At 43.9% G+C, this 20,899-nt stretch overlaps 2 long non-coding RNA genes across 3 annotated transcripts; both read left to right on the forward strand.

Moving 5' to 3' along the window:
* The first annotated feature begins 1,149 nt into the window (after window positions 1–1,149).
* LOC120703643 lies at window positions 1,150–3,038 on the forward strand. Of its 2 annotated transcripts, XR_005687106.1 has the most exons (4): window positions 1,150–1,708; window positions 1,881–2,026; window positions 2,122–2,331; window positions 2,615–3,038. It is a non-coding gene; the product is annotated as an uncharacterized LOC120703643 (long non-coding RNA). The 2 variants fall into 2 exon arrangements; XR_005687104.1 differs by having other exon boundaries at window positions 1,881–2,331.
* Window positions 3,039–10,861: 7,823 nt separating this feature from the next.
* On the forward strand, window positions 10,862–12,533 carry LOC120656711. Its single transcript, XR_005667972.1, has 3 exons — window positions 10,862–11,029; window positions 11,758–11,813; window positions 12,208–12,533. It is a non-coding gene; the product is annotated as an uncharacterized LOC120656711 (long non-coding RNA).
* Window positions 12,534–20,899: the final 8,366 nt, after the last annotated feature.

Consider the following 20,899-nt stretch of genomic DNA (forward strand, 5'->3'; position numbering starts at 1 on the left):
AACTTTTCGAGACGAATCTAATGACGGTAATTAATCGATGATTTGTTACAGTGATGCTACAGTAACCATACTCTAATCACGCGATCAAAGGCCTCGTTAGATTCGTCTCGCGATTTACACGGGGGGTTGTGGAGGTGGTTTTGTAATTAGACTTCGTTTACTACTCTAAATTAATGGTCAAATGCGCTACAGTAATTCCATCGATTTTAACCAAACACGGCCTTTGTATTTTTTATCATGCTGTAATGATAGGGTTTCATTTTCATTCATACCTTTTTCTCTTTGCATCACATCTGCTCCATTGGTTTTTTCCAAACAGTTTTTGAGGCATTGGTAACCGTGTATGACGAGTTTCACTGACAACTACTACCATCTCTCTCATCATAAATATTGTGACACGTTATCTAATTTTGATGATGTGGTACTTCCTTAAATGTAAAAAAAACTTTTATGAAACTTACACTGTGAATGATCTAATTTATTCTAATTGTAAATTTCAATAATATTATCTTTCTAATATTTTAGTATATTTTCTTTTTTATACTAACATATTTGCTGGTAAGAGTAGTTTGTTTGCATTGGACACGTATGTATTCATGCAAAATTATTTATTCCTATGTGGAGCTATTTTGTTCACTTATATATATATATATTATAATTCATTCAATTTTTAAAATTATTCGTTTGCTTAGTATATTAAATTATTTGCATTTAAGAATAATTTCTCATGATATTGATACGTATAATTATTCATTCGTGTGTGGAACCATTTTGTTCATTTCTATAGGTTATTGTTCACGCTGTAAAATTATTTGTTCGTTTCATATGGATGTGAGTGTAATTTGCTCGTGAAATGAACACATTTGTTCTCAATGCATAACAATTTGTCCAACTATAAAATTATTTTATTCACATTACAGGCTAATTTTGTTAATGATGTTAAATTATTTGATATTTTTTTACGAAATTATTTGATCGCATTTAGATTAAATTATTATTTAGTGCTGTGGACCCCATTTGTTCATGTATGTGTACTCATTTAATCGATTTGAGTAATATAGTTTGTTCACTGAATTGTCTAATTTTAATCTATCATATTCTCTGTTTCTGTATACCATATCTCTTCTCTCATGAGGCCACGTCGCTTTCACCCGCCCGCCCCGTCCGCGCCACCGGCCATCCTCTCCCCTGCTTCTGGGCTGCTCGGCGGCCGGTCCTGCTGGCGGATCTGATCGGCGCGCCGCCTCTCCGTCTCCACCAGCCGCTGCTCCGCTCCGCGACCGGCCTTACCGATGCCTAGCCCGGGTGGCCACGACGCATCGCCTCTTCCTCTCCCCGGCGGTGGTCGGTCGGCGCGGCCGCGCGGGGCGTATCCCGCCGCCGGACCAGGATGTCCTGCGCGCTCGGCGCGACAGGCGACGGCACAAATCGTCGTCGCCGCCTCGCCGGCCTCTCCGCTATTCCGCCTCACCTCTCCGCGACTCCTCAGCTCCTTCAGTTTGCCTCAGCTCTCCGCGACTCCTGAGTCCCGGCCGCTTGGCACGACAGGCGACGGTGCGAGTCAGAGTCGCCGGCCTCTCCGCAACTCCGCCTCGGCTCTCAGCGACTTCGGAGCCGGCGACCCCGACTGCTTCCATCTCCAGTTCCCCGTCCGCCTCCAATGGTCGACGGCTCTGCTCCGACCTCGATTTTATTTGTTCATTTAGAGGTAATCAAAATTCATTCATTATCTTTATTTCCGTAAGATGAACTGGATACGAGGTTTTTGCATGAGAAACAAACAACCTTCCATACATCAGAGTCTTCCATAGGTGAATTCTGCATTTTCGTGTTCATTAGTTTATTTATTTTCCTTTTGTTATGTTGTTTGCTCCTGACAGACATTGCTATGGTACTTTGAATTACCATGGCCATAGAAGCATCTTACGTTCACCGTCATGTTCTCCTTCGCCTCCCCAGACACCTCCGCCTGCAGATCCGATGACCACGTGCAGTTAGCTTTACACCGCAGGGACCTCATGGTCGGGTGAGTTTGCTTTGGTCTCTACAATGATATATGTCCATGCTACTGCAAGCGCCAACAGCACCATCTCAATCTTGGTCACCTGTTATCGGAATCAGTGCCACAAGACGTCGCTGTAGACAAGGTGGAACACGAGATCAGCTAGCTCCTTCGTCAACTACAAATTTGTCAATGAAGTTGTCTGCATATACAGTTTTTTCCCCCCAAAAAATACAATTGATTTGCCTCAAAATCTGACCTCGGTGTATTTATGCAACACGCAGGAATTTTATTTTCGGATGCAGTTCGCACAGCCATCACAATTCAAGGTACTGTGTTCGCTACATCCATAACCATTCAGGGTATTTTGTTCGCTTTTCCCCCCTTGCTTCCTATTATACATGTATTGTTTGTTATAATATTTCTTTTGCGTAAAATGTGCCCACCACAAATTATATACCACCTAGGCAAATTGATATGCTATCTCGGTAGCGTTTGTACTGCATCTGCAGAGGCAGGCAGATGCGTGCGGACAGACACTGCAGTTAGGATTAGACTCTGAATCCTGAGTTAGAATTTAGTCTGAACCAATCTTTTATTTCTGTTTCGCAGTTATGTATTGGAAGTTGCAGTCATTCTTTGATACCAAATGAAGATGACCAAAACTACAGATGATAACTCCAAATGGATTGATATTTGCATAGATGTTCATCACTGCTGCTTCGTATGCACCCTGAAGTGCATGTTTTATAATGCAAAATTTTGGCACGAATGATTGGGTTTAGCTGAAATGCATGTCTTAACAGATTAGCTACACCTTTCTCTAATGCATACATTTTGGCATAATCCTCGCTATATCTTCCAATCTAGGTACTTTTCTGTTTTACGGACCCCCTTGGGTCTCAATTTCAGTACAAGATGTAACTGAACAAAAGTAAATCTTGCCTCAAAACTTTGTAAAGTCTTTTGATTCAGGTTTTGTAATTTCAGTTCAGCTGCTTCACTACAACTGCAGTTGATTCTTTGTTTTGGGCTATCAGCCTGGTTATTAAAACGACATTTAAATTTCACGAGAAAACGTTCTTGTGAAATCGACGTTTAAACGTTAAAACGTCCGTTTAAACGATAAAACGTCCATCGTTTCGTTAAAATCTACCCTCTATTCGTTTCGTCGTTTTATCGTTTTAATAACCCTGGCTATCAGCATTTCCCATTATTGACCTTATCCCATTATGGCCCTTTCCTTTTTCTCTTCTGCTGATTTGGAATTTTGGATACCATTCTTCCTCAGCCTTTATCTGATTTCGCACGCTAAGAAATCGTGGCTCCATCCCTGCGCAACGCGCGGGGTTACCTGCTAGTTAGATGTGGATCTTTTCTATTTGGCAGAATAATTTATTTACCATTTGGCCGTCCGATATTTGAGCTCAAGTACAAATATTTTGAGTAGAGGGTCTGTAGCCGGCAGAGTCAGATTTTAGCGGGGCGACACCAAGGTTAACCTAACCGGTGGGAACCGGTCCGGTTTGACCGGTTACCGGTCAAACCGGTCCGGTCCGGTTCCGGTTTCGGCCGGTACCCAACCGGCCAAAATTCAAATTTTAAATTTGAATTCAAAAAATGAAAAATTCTCAAAAAATTCCTAAAAATACTTCAAGGTGTGATGAATCTAATGGTGTCAAATTTTCTCAAAAATTCATTCATTTAGGATAGTTTGTGGGAATTTAAAGTTAAATCAAAAAAGAAAAAGAAAAAAATGGGCCGGCCCATGAAGGCCCACCGATCAAATCGGTCAAACCGGCCGGTAAACCGGTCAAACCGGTCGGTAAACCGGTTGCACGGGAGCTTTTGAATTTCAAACCGGTCAAACCGACCGGTAAACCGGTAAAACCGGCCGGTAAACCGGTCAAACCGGCCGGTAAACCGGTCGGAACCGGTTGCATGGGAGTTTTTGAATTTATTTGAATTTGGATTTAAATTCAACCGGTTTCCACCGGTTACCGGCCTAACCGGTCCGGTAAACCGGTACCGGAGGGCGGCGGTTAGGCCGGTCCGGTCGGTTTTTAAAACCCTGGGCGACACACGTAGCAGTGAAAAAAAAATAATATAGAGATATTAGAATGGGGCCGACGTGGTGAATGGTGGTTTGTGGTGCCTAGGTCTATATTTGTGTTTTGTTTCACTGTGGACTGCGTGTGATGCGGAGTGCCGAATATAGGGGGTTCTTATCTATCTCGTGGAAGATAGACAAGACATCTATCTTTAAAGTCCATTTTGGTCTATTTATCTACTACAAATATGTTCAACATTTTAATAAAATTAATTCAACATTTTGTTAAACATATTCAACATTTAATTTCCAAAATGTTGAAACTATAAAAACAAAATGTTGAAATTGGAAACACGAAATGTTGTAAATGCTAAAATAAAAATGTTGGAGGTTTTTCTCTGGCGAGCTTCTTCGACGGCGGCGTGCGCGGGCGCAGCGTGCGACACAGCAGCGGCTGCAGCAGCGTGCAGTGCCGCCAGCAGCAGCCCAGCGGGCAGCACAGCGGCGGCCGCGCAGCGCAGCAGCGCGGCGGCGGGCAGCACAGTAGCGCTAGCAGCAGCACAGAAACGCGGTGGCACGGGCGGCGGCGCATCCTGAGAAAGCGAGCAGAAGGAAGGAGAAAGATAGGGTTGGGGAGATCTAATGGTTGAAGTGATTTGCACGAATCTCAAATATTGGAAGGTGGGAAGAAAAAATCTTACATAAGATATATAGGATTTGCGCGAATATAGCCAGGTCGGCCCATAGTCTCTGCGCTTTACGCTATTGGCCCAGCAGAAGGGCCCACCCGGGACTGTGCCCCCGCGCGTTCTGATTTTGAGAGAGCGAAATCCAGAGATTCACAACGTGCTGTCTTCTTGCTCTTTCCGGTCCAACATAACAAAACATCGTTTCAGGCCCAGCCAGATCAGCACACGTCCGCTATTTTTTTGACCGTACTTAAGCACATCTTTCCCTACGATTCGCGGCCAATTCAAAGTCCATAAAAGCAGACAACGTCGCCAGTTTTTTCCGGCCGTTTAGCAAAAAGGTCCTCGGACTTTATAGAAATCAACTCACAGTCCAACCTCCTCTCTCAAAATTTTTGCAAAAGAATCCTCAATATTTCTCAAAATCAACCCGCAGTCCAACCTCCTCTCTCAGTTCTTTTTGTAAAAAAAAGCCCCAAACTTTTTAGAAATACAATCCGCCGTCCAAGCCTTCTTGGGCTGACTTGCCACTCGCTCCGTGGGCCTCAGTGGGCCGAATTCAGCCCCATGCTGGTTTGCCTTATCTATTATTCTTTTTCAATTACGAATAAATTTGCTCAAACTTTGAAATTACTCAGCAAATCACAAAAAATAGTAAAATAGAAAATCAAATTGTTTCGAAATCTTCATGAATATATCTATACGTTGGATCCATAATAGAGTATGTTTTACTATAATTTTTTAAACTGTACACTTTTGCCTATATTTTTAATGGGCAAATATGAAAGCTTAATACTAACTCCTCTTTCCCACCTTAACACATAGTTACCACTATTCTTCAACCACAACAAACATAGCCAATAAACATAATACATATATCCCAATAAAAAAATAGTACTTATATAATAAAAACAAGACAATTTATCCCTCAAAATATATAGAGAACAAAAAAAGAAAAAGAAAAATCCACGATTGACATATATAATCACCGGTAAACGAGAATTTCCAATTAACACAAACAAATACCACTAATATACTACATAATGAATAATTCAGATAACATTAGTCGTGCTCATATACATAACTACAAAGGGAAAAAAGAAACACTTTTATGATACATAAACCAATAGCTCAAACAATGATTTGGAGTATGCAAAATTTATCTTTGGCTGAACTAACCATCAATTTCAGTAATACAACGGGCATGTCCACTGATTTCCAATTAACACAAACAAATGCCACTAATATACTACATAAAGAATAATTCAAATAATATTAGTCGTGCTCATATACCTAACTACAAAGGGAAAAAACACTTTTATAATACACAAAGCAATAGCTCAAACAATGATTTGGGGGTACGCAAAATTTATCTTTGGCTGAACTAACCATCAACTTCAGTAATACATCGGGCATGTCGGCCGTCCGATCGGCTGGACGGATGGCCCAGATCGAGCCAGTCCTGGCCATTTTATAAAAAAGCCCTTCAACTTTAGCGAAATACGACCCGCCGTCCGGCCTCCTCTCTCAATTCTTTTTGCAAAAAAGACCCTGAACTTTTCAGGAATACAACCCGCTGTCCAAGCCTTCTTGGGCTATGCTTGCCACTCGCTCCGTCGGCCTCATTGGGCCGAATTCGGCCCGATGCTGGTTTGCCTTATCTATTATTCTTTTCTAATTATGAATAAATTTGCTCAAACTTTGAAATTGCGCAGCAAATCACATAAAAAATCATAAATAGAAAATTAAATTGTTTCGAAATCCTCATGAATATATCTATGCGTTGGATCCATAATAGAGTATGTTTTACTATTATTTTTTTAATTGTACACCTTTGCCTATATTTTTAATGGGTAAATATGAAAACTTAATACTAACTCTTCTTTCCCACCTTAATACATAGTTACCACTATTCTTCAACCACAACAAACATAGCCAACAAGCATAATACATATATCTCAATGCAAAAAATGGTACTTATATAATAAAAGCAAGACAATTTATCCCTCAAAATATATAGAGAACAAAAAAAAGAAAAAGAAAAATCTACGATTGACATATATAATCACCGGTAAATGATAATTTCCAATTAACACAAACAAATACCACTAATATACTACATAAAGAATAATTCAGATAACATTAGTCGTACTCATATACCTAACTACAAAGGGAAAAAAAGAAACACTTTTATGTTACACAAAGCAGTAGCTCAAACAATGATTTGGAGTATGCAAAATTTAACTTTGGCTGAACTAACCATCAACTTCAGTAATATAATGGGCATGTCCACTGCCCATAAGCGGCAACGCCGCGATTTTTTCTAGTATTTCATTAAAAGGAGGAAAGAGTACAAAGTTTCTAAATCATGAACTGCGATTCACAAACCATGAACTGCGATTCACAGTCTAGAAACCAGAAAGCTCAAAAAGGAACGTATTACAAGGCAGCGATTGTGCGACCCAAAGCGCGCCCACAAGCAGCCAAATAAGGCTCCAGAGTCTATGCCAGCCAGCATGAACCCAAGCAGCAACTTCTTCCACAACAAGGCACAGAACACCACCATCGACACAGATCGCTCTGTGTTCAAAAAAGATTCGACTGTTACGTTCTTTTCAGATGATCCAAAACACACGTCCGCTATAAGCACGCGTTATCCATCCTTTGAGGCTCTGACAACTTGACACCACTCTGATAGCCTTGGAGTCGGAAGCTCAACGCGTGATTCAAACGTACTAAAAGTGTGAGAATTTGCAACACCTACAAAGCAGCCGTTCTGTACTCGCCTCACTAATTCGTGCTAGCAACCATATGAATATATGATACGAACCGTCAACAAAATCAGCTGCCTAAAAGTTGTAAGTCTTGGAAAATACATTTCTTGTTTCACCAAAAGACACCGTGCATCCAAATGTTAAAAGACACCTCATTTTTGTTAATAAAATGTTTTTATGTAACCTTTTGAATTACAACACGGTTGTTAATGACCTGTCCCTCCACATTATATTTTCCTAAACCCACCATGAGATGCATATGCATAAATCTTTATTTTTTTAAAGCCCTGCAGGTCATATAATATGTTATGTTGCGAAAGGGCCTGTAGTCTAGTGATTATAAGAGCCTCGGTAGCACCTGAAGTCCTGAGTTCGACTTCCTATAGGAGCGAATATTCTGGGATTTAACGACGTTGTGCTTTAAGTGGTAGGCGACGTTCCCGTCGACAGCGAGGTGCCTGTAGAGGATTTGCCGGCTCAGTTTTCGAAGATACTCATAGGGGTAGAGTTTGCGTACGTGTGTTCATAGGGGTGTGAGTATGCGTGCGTTGTGAGTGTCTGAGTTGTACTGTGTAATCTCAAAAAAAATATGTTATGTTAGATTATCAGTACTAGCACCAAGGACAAAGTTTGTCCGTTTGAGTCTTTTACCAAAAAGTTTCCTATAGAAATCATTTGTCAGGTTTCCACTGCCAAAAAGTTTGACCGTTTCGGTGAAGACACTGAAATGATGTAGTACGTGTAGTAGGTAGTTAAGCACCTGACCTGAGCCATGCATAGGTAAGATTCGAACAAAAAAAGAGATACCTGAGCCAAAAAGTTTAATGGTACGGATCCAAATTTTCCTTGAATGAAATTTAGTTAATCTGCATTTTACGACAGTTTCTAAAATTTCCAAATTTCCCTTGAATGAAATTTTAAGATCCAATTCTTCCATGATCTAATATGTCTTCCATTCGCTGCACCTTCACTTTCTAAAATTTCCGGACACAATTTAAGAAGGGAAAAATGAAGCAACCTTCAAAGGTGCAACCATGGTACATCAGTATATATCTGAGATACACAAGCCAAGTATGCCGTCCATCAGAGAAGAATGATCTTATCCTCTCTTTTTTTGTGAAATCAGAATGGTCATATCTGAGTTCTGAGGTCAACTGTACATGGGTAAGAAGGATCTTAGCCGAAAGGTCAACCGTACATTATTGAATGCGTAATTATCTACCTACGGATCCCATACTGAGACGTTTAATATTCATATCTTATCAGAGTTAACTACTATAGTGGTTCTATACCTTAGCCTCGCCCCTCGGGCCGCGCATCCTGCTACCTTAGCCGCCTGGGGGACGGCTAGTTAGCAGAAAACTATTGAAATCTGTTTTCACTAAGATTAAGTTCATCGTATCTCTCACGGAGATCCCACTTGTCAGATCAAAAGGTTTGACCAAAGAGAGAGGAGATTGGTTTTGTCAATATTTTCTACCAAAATTCTAATACCTTTTACACCAGCAATTTTCTATACCATCGTACCCGCATATTACTTTTATTTGGTACACATTTTACTTTCTTTTGCACATACATTCATACATAATTCACATCATTATTTGTTTTGGTAGGATAACAGTTGACATCATTATTTATGGAAGAAAAAAAAGACGTGTATTATTTTTTAAAGAAAAATAAATAACATCGTTGCTTGATAGATGAATAATTAAATATGTGCATGTGACACTCTACTAGTCAAGTATAATGGGACAAAATTCTCACATTGATTGCTTCAAAAAAATCTCACATCGATTGTTCCATTGGTGCTATATATTAAACGATCTTAGCCGCCACATCGAGCTCAAATTACATCGTTGAAGACTAGGATTAATCAATGTTCCAACTTCCAAGCAAACAAATACCACACCTACCTCGGCAGTTTGCCAACTTGTGCAGTGGAAACTACTGCTCTCTTCGTCCTAAATTATATTATTAGTTATTTTTTCCTAAATACATTTTGAATCTAGTTTAATATTATAGATACTTATGATTTTTTCTATAAACTTGATCAAATATAGAGAAGTTTAACAATAATTTTTTTATTTATACACCATAATACAAAGAATCTGAATATATTTTAACTCTTTTGCGAGTAAATATACTTTAACTTGTATACATCACAATCATGACTAATGTGCCAGTAAGTCCAGCTCTATCTTAGTATTAGTCATGTAGATTAACATCACGACATGCTGCTCATCATAAAAGCATCAAATTTTGATTTTCGGAAAGGACGATAACTCTCGTTATACATAGATAAATGTACACGTATATCTGATTAGCCTTTTGAAATAAACTCTCAATTTAAATAAATAGAAGAGCTTACGAATGATAGTTAAGGTAGATTTGACCAGTGCTATTTTGTAGATTTTAATTTTTAAAAGATCTAAATTAGACTAGATCTAATTTTTTTTGTAACGGTAGATGTGGTTAATTAAGGTAGAGATATAGGATCTAAGTTAAGATGGATCTAATTTTCATATAATAGCAGGTGTGGGTAATTATGATAGATATAGAGGATAATTTTAGACTATCATAGGATATGAGCGTAATTGTTTAAAGCAAACTAAATTCAACTGCTAGAGAGAGAGTCGCTGATGAAGCCAGCAAAACAGGAGCGCTGCTGGCGCGATGGAGGGGAAGCGGCCGCGTTCCACGGGAGTAGAATATGCAGATGCTTGTCTGCACAAGATTGCCTCTGTGGAGTCAGGAGCTGATCTGCTTGGCATCCCGGTAGAACAAAAACCAATCAGAAGGTCAAGCGGATCCTGCCGATTTCGTGCTCATCACCGATTCTTTGCTGGCAGATCAGCTATGGCATGACAACTGACAGCCTAAACGGTTCTACCTCCCCGGCCTGCCGCCTGCTCCAGATTAAGAACGATGATGGTGCACTGTCCAACCTGCACCTGTTCTGCTCTTTTGGTTTGTTTCAGAAAAGTTCTCATTTTTTCCGTTCCAAAAAGAAAAGTTCTCATTTTTCCGTTTCAAAAATGCTAGAGTTTCAGCTTTTCCTAGCTGAAGCCCATTGCGACGTGTCTCTTAACTTCATTCGTAGCTCACATGAGGCTCTAAAAAGCTGTAATTCGAATTGGACTTGCTGAAATGTGCAAACCCAGGGGCTGAGACGACACTATGGGCTAGTTTGGCAACACATTTCCCCGCCGGGTTCCCGGCCTTTTCCCCGGGAACAAAGCCCACGCGGAAACTTTCCACGGCCCGCAACACCAGCACCTTTGGAAGCCTACTCGGCAGGGGACTCCGGCCCGTCCGAGCCAATTTTCCCCTGGAATAGCCCCCGGCCTCCGGACACCGGGCAGAGCCCCCCGTCTCCGTCTCTCCGACCCTCGTCTCGCGCGAGGGAGAGAAGCGCCGCCGCCGCCACATGCTGATCTCCCCCTCGGACGTCGCCTCTGCAGCTTCTCATCCGCCATAGACTCCTGATCCGCAGCCACCTCCACCTCTGCATCAGGTGAACCCACCTCTGTCCCCTTCTCCCTGGCCTCCGCTAGGGTTTCTCCTCTCTCTCACACCTTTTCTGTAGATCGTGCAGAGCATAGTAGATTCGGTTGAATCAAAGCATAATCGAACTTTCCTTGAGACAAAATCCACATTTGTTCACACAAAATCCACATTTGAACACTCAATCGTGTTCAGTCATAGTAGTGTCAGAAAATAATTTTGCCTCTATGAGTTCTCATAATGTTTGATCATTTGCTGATGAGCAGTTTATCCTTATATTCCATTTTTTATTTAAAATTTATTGTGCTACTTTTAGTGCAGATGGATGATTAACTAGGAAAAATAAGAGTTGAGTTACATTTTCCATGAGCCGATGTATGTCCCCCCAATGAAAAATCTGGTGTGCTAATTTTATTATAGGGAAAAGAAGAGTTTGATTTTGTATCACATTTCGGATGACCACTGGTGTGGATTGCTTAGTCTTATAGCTGTATAAGTAGTAGTATTGCAATGATTAACAGATGGCTAACTCATAAACTGCAGGAGTATAGCTTCAAAATTCTTAAAGCGAATGGTGTATTGTACAACCTGCTCTTTTAAGTTAACAGCTGACCTTTTAAATTTGTTGTTAAGTAAAATCATATTGTATGTGTGGTACGAAAAATGCATATGGAAAGCTAACAGCTGACCTTTTAAATATGAGTTAACATGTCGCTATTTTCTTTTTCTTATTTGCAGTGTACTTGGTGGGAACTAATGCATGATCTTGCACTGGTTTGATGCATCAAACAGAGGTGTGGTGAATTAATTTTGATAGTGCCAATCTAGTTTTAGGAAGCAGTATGACCTGGTTTGCCTATATATACTAGTACAGTTTAACTACATGTATTGTTCATTTTTTTCTGTTGCAAGTTAACATCATCCCTAATCCTGGTATTGTAGAGTCCTAGAAGAAGGCTACATTTTTTTTTGGCTAATTTCTTTGATTTATGTGGTTGATTGCATGATTGAAGCTCATACTTTACTTGCTCATTTAGTTTGTACAATTTTTACATTGAGGAACACATACTCGTATTTGTGAATTCATCTATGATGTGGTCTTGATATAATTAACTTGGTGCTGGATATTTACACTTTATGAACCTTCTGCTGAAATGGCTGAATTATTTCACATTTTTTTTATGTTAGCACTGCAGTGCGCTTGGTGGAAGCAATACATGATTTGCGAAAAAATGAAGTGATGCATATTGTGCTGAATCAACATGGCAGTTTACCAGACCTTTTGATGCTCCACACATATGTTCTTTGTATCATGCAAGTACGTGGTATTGTGTGATTGTAGAAATTCTTAAAAATTGTAGCCCTTCTCAACATTGTAACCTCTTTTGCTGTCGTAGACAACTTGTGAGTGTAAGAAGTTGTAAGAACCTATATCTGAACAAGATATTTGTTTTTTTAATATGTAAGGGTGCAGCAAAGTATTATCGAAATTTTGTTTGTGTGCTGCTGGTGAATATCCACATGTTCTCAGATTTTTTTAACTTTTTTTTCCTGATATTTTGAGCATATATTTGTATCTAGAAATTTCTATCCCTTGTCTTCCAAACAGTGGCAGACAATAAACCCCGGATGGGGATTCCTCCCCACGGAACTGAAGGGGATACCATCTGCGGGGATTACCCCCCTTGGGGGTTTCTCTCCCTGGATATCCTTCCCTTTGCTGCCAAACTAGGCCTATAGATTGGAACGACCGGTATACTTCGGGGCTAGCTAATCCCCGCGCGCGCGCCAGCAGGCCTCCCGACACGCGATCTCCGGCAGCCCGCTAGGCCGCTACCTTCTTTTTTTGGAAAGTTTTTTTCCACCGCAACTTTCTATATTTAGACAGTGATAACTTATAAATATAATTTTATACATAACTTTTTGCATATAACTTTTGAGAGGATAAATTCTCATCATAATTTTTACGCTACATATAACTTTCATTTATAACTCTTTCCTAACAACTTTTTAACGAATAACTTTTTGGTACAACTTTTACGATACATAAGATTTGGATGTATATATTTTTAAAAAATTTATAGTGATAATTTTTTAATACAACTTCTATGGAGGTATTATCAAGAAGATTTATCGCGGAATCTTTTACATACAAGTTTATTATACAACTTCTAAGCACATCCTCTGATATATTTTTTAGTTCAATTTTCATAAAATAATTGTCAAGAGAACTTCTCTAGAGAAAAACATAATAGAAGGTAAAGGAAAAACGTGAAAAGTAACAAAAATGATAACAGTTTCCTCTACGGAATGTAAAGGAAAGAAAAAAAAAAGGAGAAACCAAAATACCTGGGACGTTGTGCGGGTGGGTCGTGGGCGCGGACTGGCAGACAGCTGCATCTTTGGCTGTAACGTCGGCACTCGGCACGTCGCGCGCCAGCAAGCGCTCTAGCGCGCGATCGCTGTACTGGATTCTCGGTATACTTCGAGCAACTGTTACTTCTTCAAACAAATATTATAGTGGGTGAGAAGCCGACGAAAATTTGTTGGGAGCTGAGAGAAAACAGGAGCGGACGGTTCGTCACATGCCAGCAGAAGTGGGCGAAGAGAGCTGCTCCTCCGGTCTGATCTGTTCACATCACAGCTTAGCATTAAATCTTAGTTGGGCCCGTCGCTACCGCGTTTGATCTGGCGCTTCTCCCAACCGGCCTGCGGCGAAACCACTAACCTTGCTCTTATTCAAAATAGCTCACATTAACGCGTACGTCACCGCGTGCAAGCCTGTGCCAATCGCGTACGTCGTCGTACCCAATCCGTGGGGGGAAATATAGTTTGTATTGTACAAGCATTTCTTTTGCTTGCAAGGGATGCCAAATTATTCTTGGATATATATTAATCAATGTAAAAAATAACAGGCTAAGATATTTAGTGGAAGCCCTTCCAAAAGGTAGAAGAGCTGTAGTGAAAACTATAGCGGAAGCTAAATCATTTAGTGGAATAATAAAATAATCAATAATTACATATAAATTTAGAAGAATTATTGGTCTAACACTCTAAAAAATAAACTCAACACATATATTGACTGTCCAACTGTGTCTCTACTGCTTTGTCTATGATTCACTCTAGTTATATTGATTCTTTATTTCTTTTGAATAAATCTTTAGCGGACATAGCAGACATTTATTACCGCTAAATCCTGTAAAACCCCCTTTAGCGGATAAATGTTGTATAGCGTAGCGGTAGGTCTCCTAAAAAGCTAATAGCGGACAATAGCGGGCTATTTGCGGGCTATTTTGTACATTGATATTAATATTTCTTCCCCTGTTCTAACAAGTAATGGGGAGATAAGGCAATAATGCACATATAAAACAAAGGGAAGATATTATCTGGAGAAAAAAAATACAGATCGATTCTGCCCCCAAAACAGGGGATAAAAGTTACATAAAAATTGAAGGGAAGGGCAAAGAACATTTGAACGCCTGGATTTTTTTTTGTCTTTCTTGTGGATTTGCTTCGGATAAAGTGCTGACTTTTTCCGTATATGATGTGGGCATTTGATTTTCTCAATCTATCGAAAAATGATTTGTTTTTGCTGGAGAGGGAACATTTTTCTAGTTTTTCGTCTTGTTGGCTTCCCACAGGCCTCTCAACTTTTTCCACCATTACCGCTAGTGTTTGGTGTAAGTTTTTTTTTCCACCATTACCACTAGTGTTTGGTGTCAAGTTTCTACACTTAGCGAACTTAGCTCAGCTGGTAAGGTTCCTTATGGTCGAACCTGCCCACCAGAGTTCAAGTCCTCGACTCAACACTGGTACTCGTATTTTTCTAGATTTATTCAAGGGTTTAACCGGCGCTACTCTTTCTGTGGCAGGCGACACGACGAGTGCCAGTGGTGGCTTTCTCAATCTCGAGGATCGATCTGCCGGCTCAGTCTCTCGGAGCTGCTCATAAGGATATGGTTTCGTACGTGTATTCATAAGAGTGAGTGTGTGTGCGTTTGTGAGTGTCTCCATCTGTACTGTGTTTCGCAAAAAAGAAAAAAGTTTCTACACGTGATACCTAACACAACGGGTCAAGTTTCCACTTTCTAGCAGAACACAAAAGGCAGCTTTATCGGCACTGGATCAAATTAAAATGAAAAGAAAAAGTTTACTTGCCAGTCCATGCATCACGTTGTTCCCATGATTGCGAGATCTTGAGTTGATGTTCCATACTGCCTTTTCATTTTGCAGTTCTAGAGTATTCACGACCGAAACACGATGCTTCTTTATTACATGACAAGTTTAGGATTATGCTGAATTAGAATAGTAGTGCGATCAAAATACGTATATTCTTCAAAAGAGCTACATGAAAAATGAAGGTTAGCTACATCAAAATACGTATATTCTCCGTCTGGCCACAGTCCAAGCAGCTAGCTCCGCTCCCCCCCCCCCCTCGGGCAGCTAGGGTGGCAAGTAAACCAGCCACCCCCTCCCTCCTCCCACCCTCGCCGTCGCCACAGGGGCTCGCCGGAAGCCCGAGCGGCCCCTGGGATGGCGGATGCGGGAGCTTTTTTTACCTTGGCCTTGCTGTGTGCATGGTGGCACGGTGGCAGCCTCGGCAACGCCGCGCGGCGCCGGGCTGTGGCTGCGGCTGCGCGTGGAGATGGCGTACCGCCAGGCCTGCGGCGGGCGGGGCGGCTATCAGGCTCGCGCGCTGAAGCGTCCCCTCATGAGAGAAGACTTAGAAGTGATACAATATCAGTATCAGGAGGCTGATAACACTTTTATTATATCAGATGGTACATCACCGTACAACTCTACGCGGAAGTGGGCAGTGAAGCGCCACTATCGCGAGGATAACAACTAACACCCACACAACGATATTAACTACGAAGAGGGGGTCATCAGAGTCTTGCGCCATACGGAACTTCCTGCGGGTGACCCTATCCACAGGCAAGGTTGGGTGCAGGACGGACAATATACTCAACGTCTTCTGGAACGAAGTCCGGATCTTCCTCTGTAAAAATTAAGAATGGGGTGAGTACAAACGTACTCAGCAAGTCCAACCACACCCACGGAGGGGGTATAAAGAGAATATAATGCACAGGGTAAGTCAAGGATAAGGCTAGAGTTTAGTTTGCGGAAAGCTAATTTTTATGCAGAGGTTTATTTGAAAGAAAGGGGTTTTCAAAAGCAATTGTCTTGCATTGAGTAACACGTCGGGTTGATCTACACAGGATCCCAGTTTTAAGTTGCTACCGGACTCCTCGTCCACCGTAGCACACGGCACAGCTGCCGGACACTTTTCCAAAATAACTCACGCCAACCCATCCAATCCCAGAAGAAACACTAGTTATGTGACCACACCGTAACTCGCCCAGTACCGTGGGCACGACTATTCGAATAGATTCTTAACTCTGCAGAGGTGTGCAACTTTACCCACAAGCGGGGTACCGCAACTTGATCACCTTAGTGTCGGCGCAGATCCCAACAAAGCCATTACCCACCTTAGCTAGACCTGACTAGCCAGGATCCACTAAGGGGTCATTGACCTATCACAGAGGTTTTAACCGGGGCATAAGTCACACAGAGATAATTTCTTCTCCTTGATCACCCATTGCTCTCAGCTCTCCTGATGGCTATCAGACTATCTAGTGGGGTTTATGCTAAGCCGTTGCCCATTCAATGGTCGAGTGGTTTGCACGATAATGGAGTTAGGTGAGATGACACACCAACTCGGTCCTTAGTGGTGACAAGATGGATATCTCCCTTCCTTGCTCTGCCACACAGGCACGAGCACACCATTCGGCAATTCACACAGAAATGCCATCCATCCTATATAGACTTATCCTTCAAAAATTCCACATTTACCCTTCCCACACACACTCACACATTTTCTTTTTATAAAACAAGTTGTAACGAGTTTAAGGTCCTAAGCGTTCTAGCAGTGATTAACGTCCAAACACATTTAGACATTAATCTAGGTGGTCAAGGAATGGTTATAACAAATCAAGGGGTGGCTATCCAACCATGTTTTCAACAGGCAGAACATATGCAACTTTATAAATAAGGCCAATAGGTTGTGTTTATAAAAACTAGGACAAAACATGCATCAAAGGGTGGAATTGAACTTGCAGTCTTCGAAGCCTTCCGGGAGGTCCTGATCGAGGCACTGTCCTTCGGGTTCGGGGTCGCAGAACTAGTCCTCATTCGCTTGCTCGCAGTACTGCTCGTCAACGGGTTCTCCCTCGTTCACACCGTGATCTACGACGCGTACAAACAATCACACAATCAAGAAAAAGAAATAAAAGTTTTATCGTTGAGCTCGAATCGGAAATAATTAAGATATGGAGATAGGAGTAATATTTTTGGGCGGTTTCCTAATGGCATGGCCAAAACTATGTCAGGATTGGCGTGGTAAAGTTTCAGGTCGATCGGAGGTTGTTTGGCGCATGAAATGATAGGTTTTGTAAAGGTTTAGGAGTTAAACCGGGATTAAATAAGGATTCAGGGATCTATTTGCAAATATTTTTGAGGGGCAAGGGCTTGATTGGTGTTTTAGAAAATATCCGGGCTATTCTGAAAAAGGTCAGCGGTTTATTTAGAATTAAACTTATATGATGGAAGGCTAGTTCCCTAAATAAATAAGAGTGGAAGGGCCTTTATACAAAAGTGACATATAAGGGGGGGGTTCTTTAGGAAATTGAGGGAAGGGCAGGGGGTTCTTGGGCAAAATGCCCTTCTCCTTCCTCTCCCCCGCGCAGAACAGAGGAGAGGGGGGTGCTCGGCGCCGGCGGCCGATTCCGGCGCCCTGGGGCACGGCGGCGGCCGGGGTTGGGGGCAAAAGAGGGAGGGGGACGAGGGGGTTCCAATCCCGTCCTCACCTTGGGCTGAGGTGGCTTGTGGTGGCGGCTCCACGGGCGCAGACGGAGGCCGGCGGTGGAGCTCTGGGCGGCGGCGCAGTGGAGCTCGGGGTGGAGAGGGGATGGCCGGCAGCGGCTTGTGGCAAGGTGGAGGGCGTCTAGGCCCCTTTATAGGCCGGAGCAGAGGGGAGGGGGCGGCGTCACATGCTGCCAGGGAGCTACACCATTAATGGCGGTTGGTGGTGACGGGACGGCTCGGCCGGTCAGGGCGTGAGCGGCGAGGCCGCAGCACAGAGGCGAGCTCGGGCGACGCTGTGCGCGGGATGCTCGGGGACAAGGCGCGGGCGGCGGCAGTGGCGAGCACAGGGAGGTCAGCGGCGGTGGTGTGGCGAGGGACTGGTGGTGGGGTCGAGCTGCTTGGAGCGATGCGGGCGTCGCGGGGCAGAACGCGGGCGCGTGCACGCGCAGCGCGGCATCGCTCGTGCGCGGGCAGCAGCAGGGCTTGCGGCACGCGTGGGTGGCGCGGCGCGGTGCGCGCGTGGGCGGCGCGGCGAGGCGGGTGGCGTGCGGTGCGGCGAGGTGGGGTAGCGCCGCGTGCGTGCGTAGCGATGGTCAACGTGGCACGCGTGCGCGCGGTGGCTTGTCGCGTCGCGGCGCGGCACGACGTGGGGCGCGCGTGCGCTCGTGGCGTGGCGGCTCAGCCTGGCACGTGCACACGCGCGTGGCGTGGGCCGGCGCTCGGTCAGGGGGCGGCGTGCACGCGTGGGCAGGCGGCCGGCGAGGCGAGCGGCGTTCGAGGGCGCGCGGCAGAGGAGAGGGAAGATGGAGAGAGAGAGGGAGGAAAAAGAAAAGAGAAAAGGAAATGGAAAAGGAAAAAGAGAAAAGAGAGAGATTCGCGGCGGTGACAGCGGCCGGACGTGCACGCGCGCCGGTCGGGCGTGACCAGGGCTTTCCTAATCGACCGTTTGCACCGAACCGGCGCCCAACGGTTCCGGTTTACCGGACCGGTTTGACCGGTTACCGGTAGAAACCGGTCAAATTCAAATTTGAATTCAAAAAACTCAGTTCAACCGGTTCGTACCGGTGTACCGGCCGGTTTGACTGGTAACCGGTCAAATTAAATTTTTTTTCTTTTTTGGTTTAAATTCAAATGCCCGCAAAGTATACTAAATAAATATTTGTATAACATATTTTAGTCTAAATGAACCCTCCAACCCTCTTTTGTACTACTTTTACATTGTATTTGTATATACTTTTGTATGCACGATTTTTTTGTTTAACTTCAAATCCCCGCAAACTATACTAAATGAACGAATTTTTGAGAAAATTTGACACCATTAGATTCGTCGCACCTTGAAGTATTTTTAGGAATTTTTTATTTTTTGAATTTAAATTTAAATTTTGAATTTGGGCCGGTTTGGTACCGGCCCAAACCGGAACTGGGCCGGACCGGTTTGACCGGTAACCGGTCAAACCGGACCGGTTCCCACCAGTTAGGTGAACCCTGGGCGTGACGCGTGGGACAAGAGCGAACAGGGAGACGGGACGGCGATGGATTTAGATGCCGGGATCGGGTTTTTTCGGAAGATCGGGCGGGAAAAATGATTTGAGCACAACGACGAAAAACTTTTAAAAAATTTAGTGCGTGATTTAATTTGGTGAATTTTTGGAATGTTACACGCGTGTAGCTAGTGCGGTGGCCTTGGCGGCGCGACTTCGTGGATCTCGCGTGGCGGCGTTCGGCGTCCGCGCTCCGGCCTTGGCGGGTGGCAGCGGCGGACGGTGCCTGCTGGCTGCCGTCCCCTGTCCTGCCGAGTTTGCGTGGCATGGATCTGGTGCCATGTTGCACAGTCCTCTGTGCGGCGGGCTCTGCGGTGGCCATAGCCGGGCTCAGGTGGTTTGTGGGGTTCCAGCGGCTAGATCTGCGTGGGCGACGACGTCTTGGCGGCCTGGCTGGCATCGCGGCGGGGCGTCTCGCTTCTTTCGTCGGCCGGTGCGCCGGGCATGGACGTGTCGTGGACGGGTATGGAGATGTCTGCGGCTGCGCAGATCTGGCGGCGCCCCTAGTTAACGTCCTGCGACGGCCTTGGGCATCGGCTGCTCGTGCAGATCCGGCGTTCGGAGGCCGATACAAGTCCTGCAGGGTGCAGCTATCTCTCTCGCTACTCGCTCGAGGGGCTCAACAGCGGGGCATGATGGCCGGGCTCTGGTCAGGCGTGCTGCTCCTCACCATCAGGATGAAGGCTGTGGGAGACGTCGGCGAAAGCCTTGCTTGTTACCAACGAGCGACAACGTCGACGCCCGAGGGTGCCGATTTTCTCGATGGAGACATTGTCATTTTGACTCTCACACCACCATCCAGATCCTGCTGGTGGGTGGCTGCTCATGGTATGGCCGGCAACGTGCAGGGCGACGGCTTCATCGGTGACCGACCTTCTTGTGCTGTCATGCGGACTTGATTCGGTGTGCACAGGGAGAAATCTCAGCTGGCATCTTGCCGGCCAGCAATGATGCTGCTTGTTTGTTGCAATATTTTCCTTGCTGGAGGCTTTGTCGATATGCTATGCTATTTGCAGATCCGTGAGTGTCAGGTGATACGAGAAACCGTTTGAGGAAATTCTTGGCCGGCGTAGTGCTGGTGTTGGCATTGGTGACATCTGTTGTCGGTCAAAACCCACCGGCGAGTAGCGACAGGCAACACGAAGAGCCGGGAGGCTGCCGGGGCGCTGGCTGGCACCGGTCCCTCGGTCAACGGCCCAGATCCTGGCACATGCCGACGCTTCCAGAGATGCAGGGCGTGCCACCTGATCTATACCCGATCAGAAAGGTGCAAACGTGCTTTCGATGGTTTGCCTGCATGCACAAACACATGTAAACATTAGTCCGAGCCGTGGTCGGCTCCCCGGGACGACTCTTGCATCGGCTTTAAAGAGCCGATCGAGTCCCGGTGTCAGATCAGATCTGCATATCTGGATGTTAATAGATAAAGCAAATAACTGCAAAAACTGCTTAAATTAGATCTAGTTAATCCAATC

The sequence above is a fragment of the Panicum virgatum genome, chromosome 1K, assembly GCF_016808335.1.
Source record: "Panicum virgatum strain AP13 chromosome 1K, P.virgatum_v5, whole genome shotgun sequence".
NCBI lineage: Eukaryota > Viridiplantae > Streptophyta > Magnoliopsida > Poales > Poaceae > Panicum > Panicum virgatum.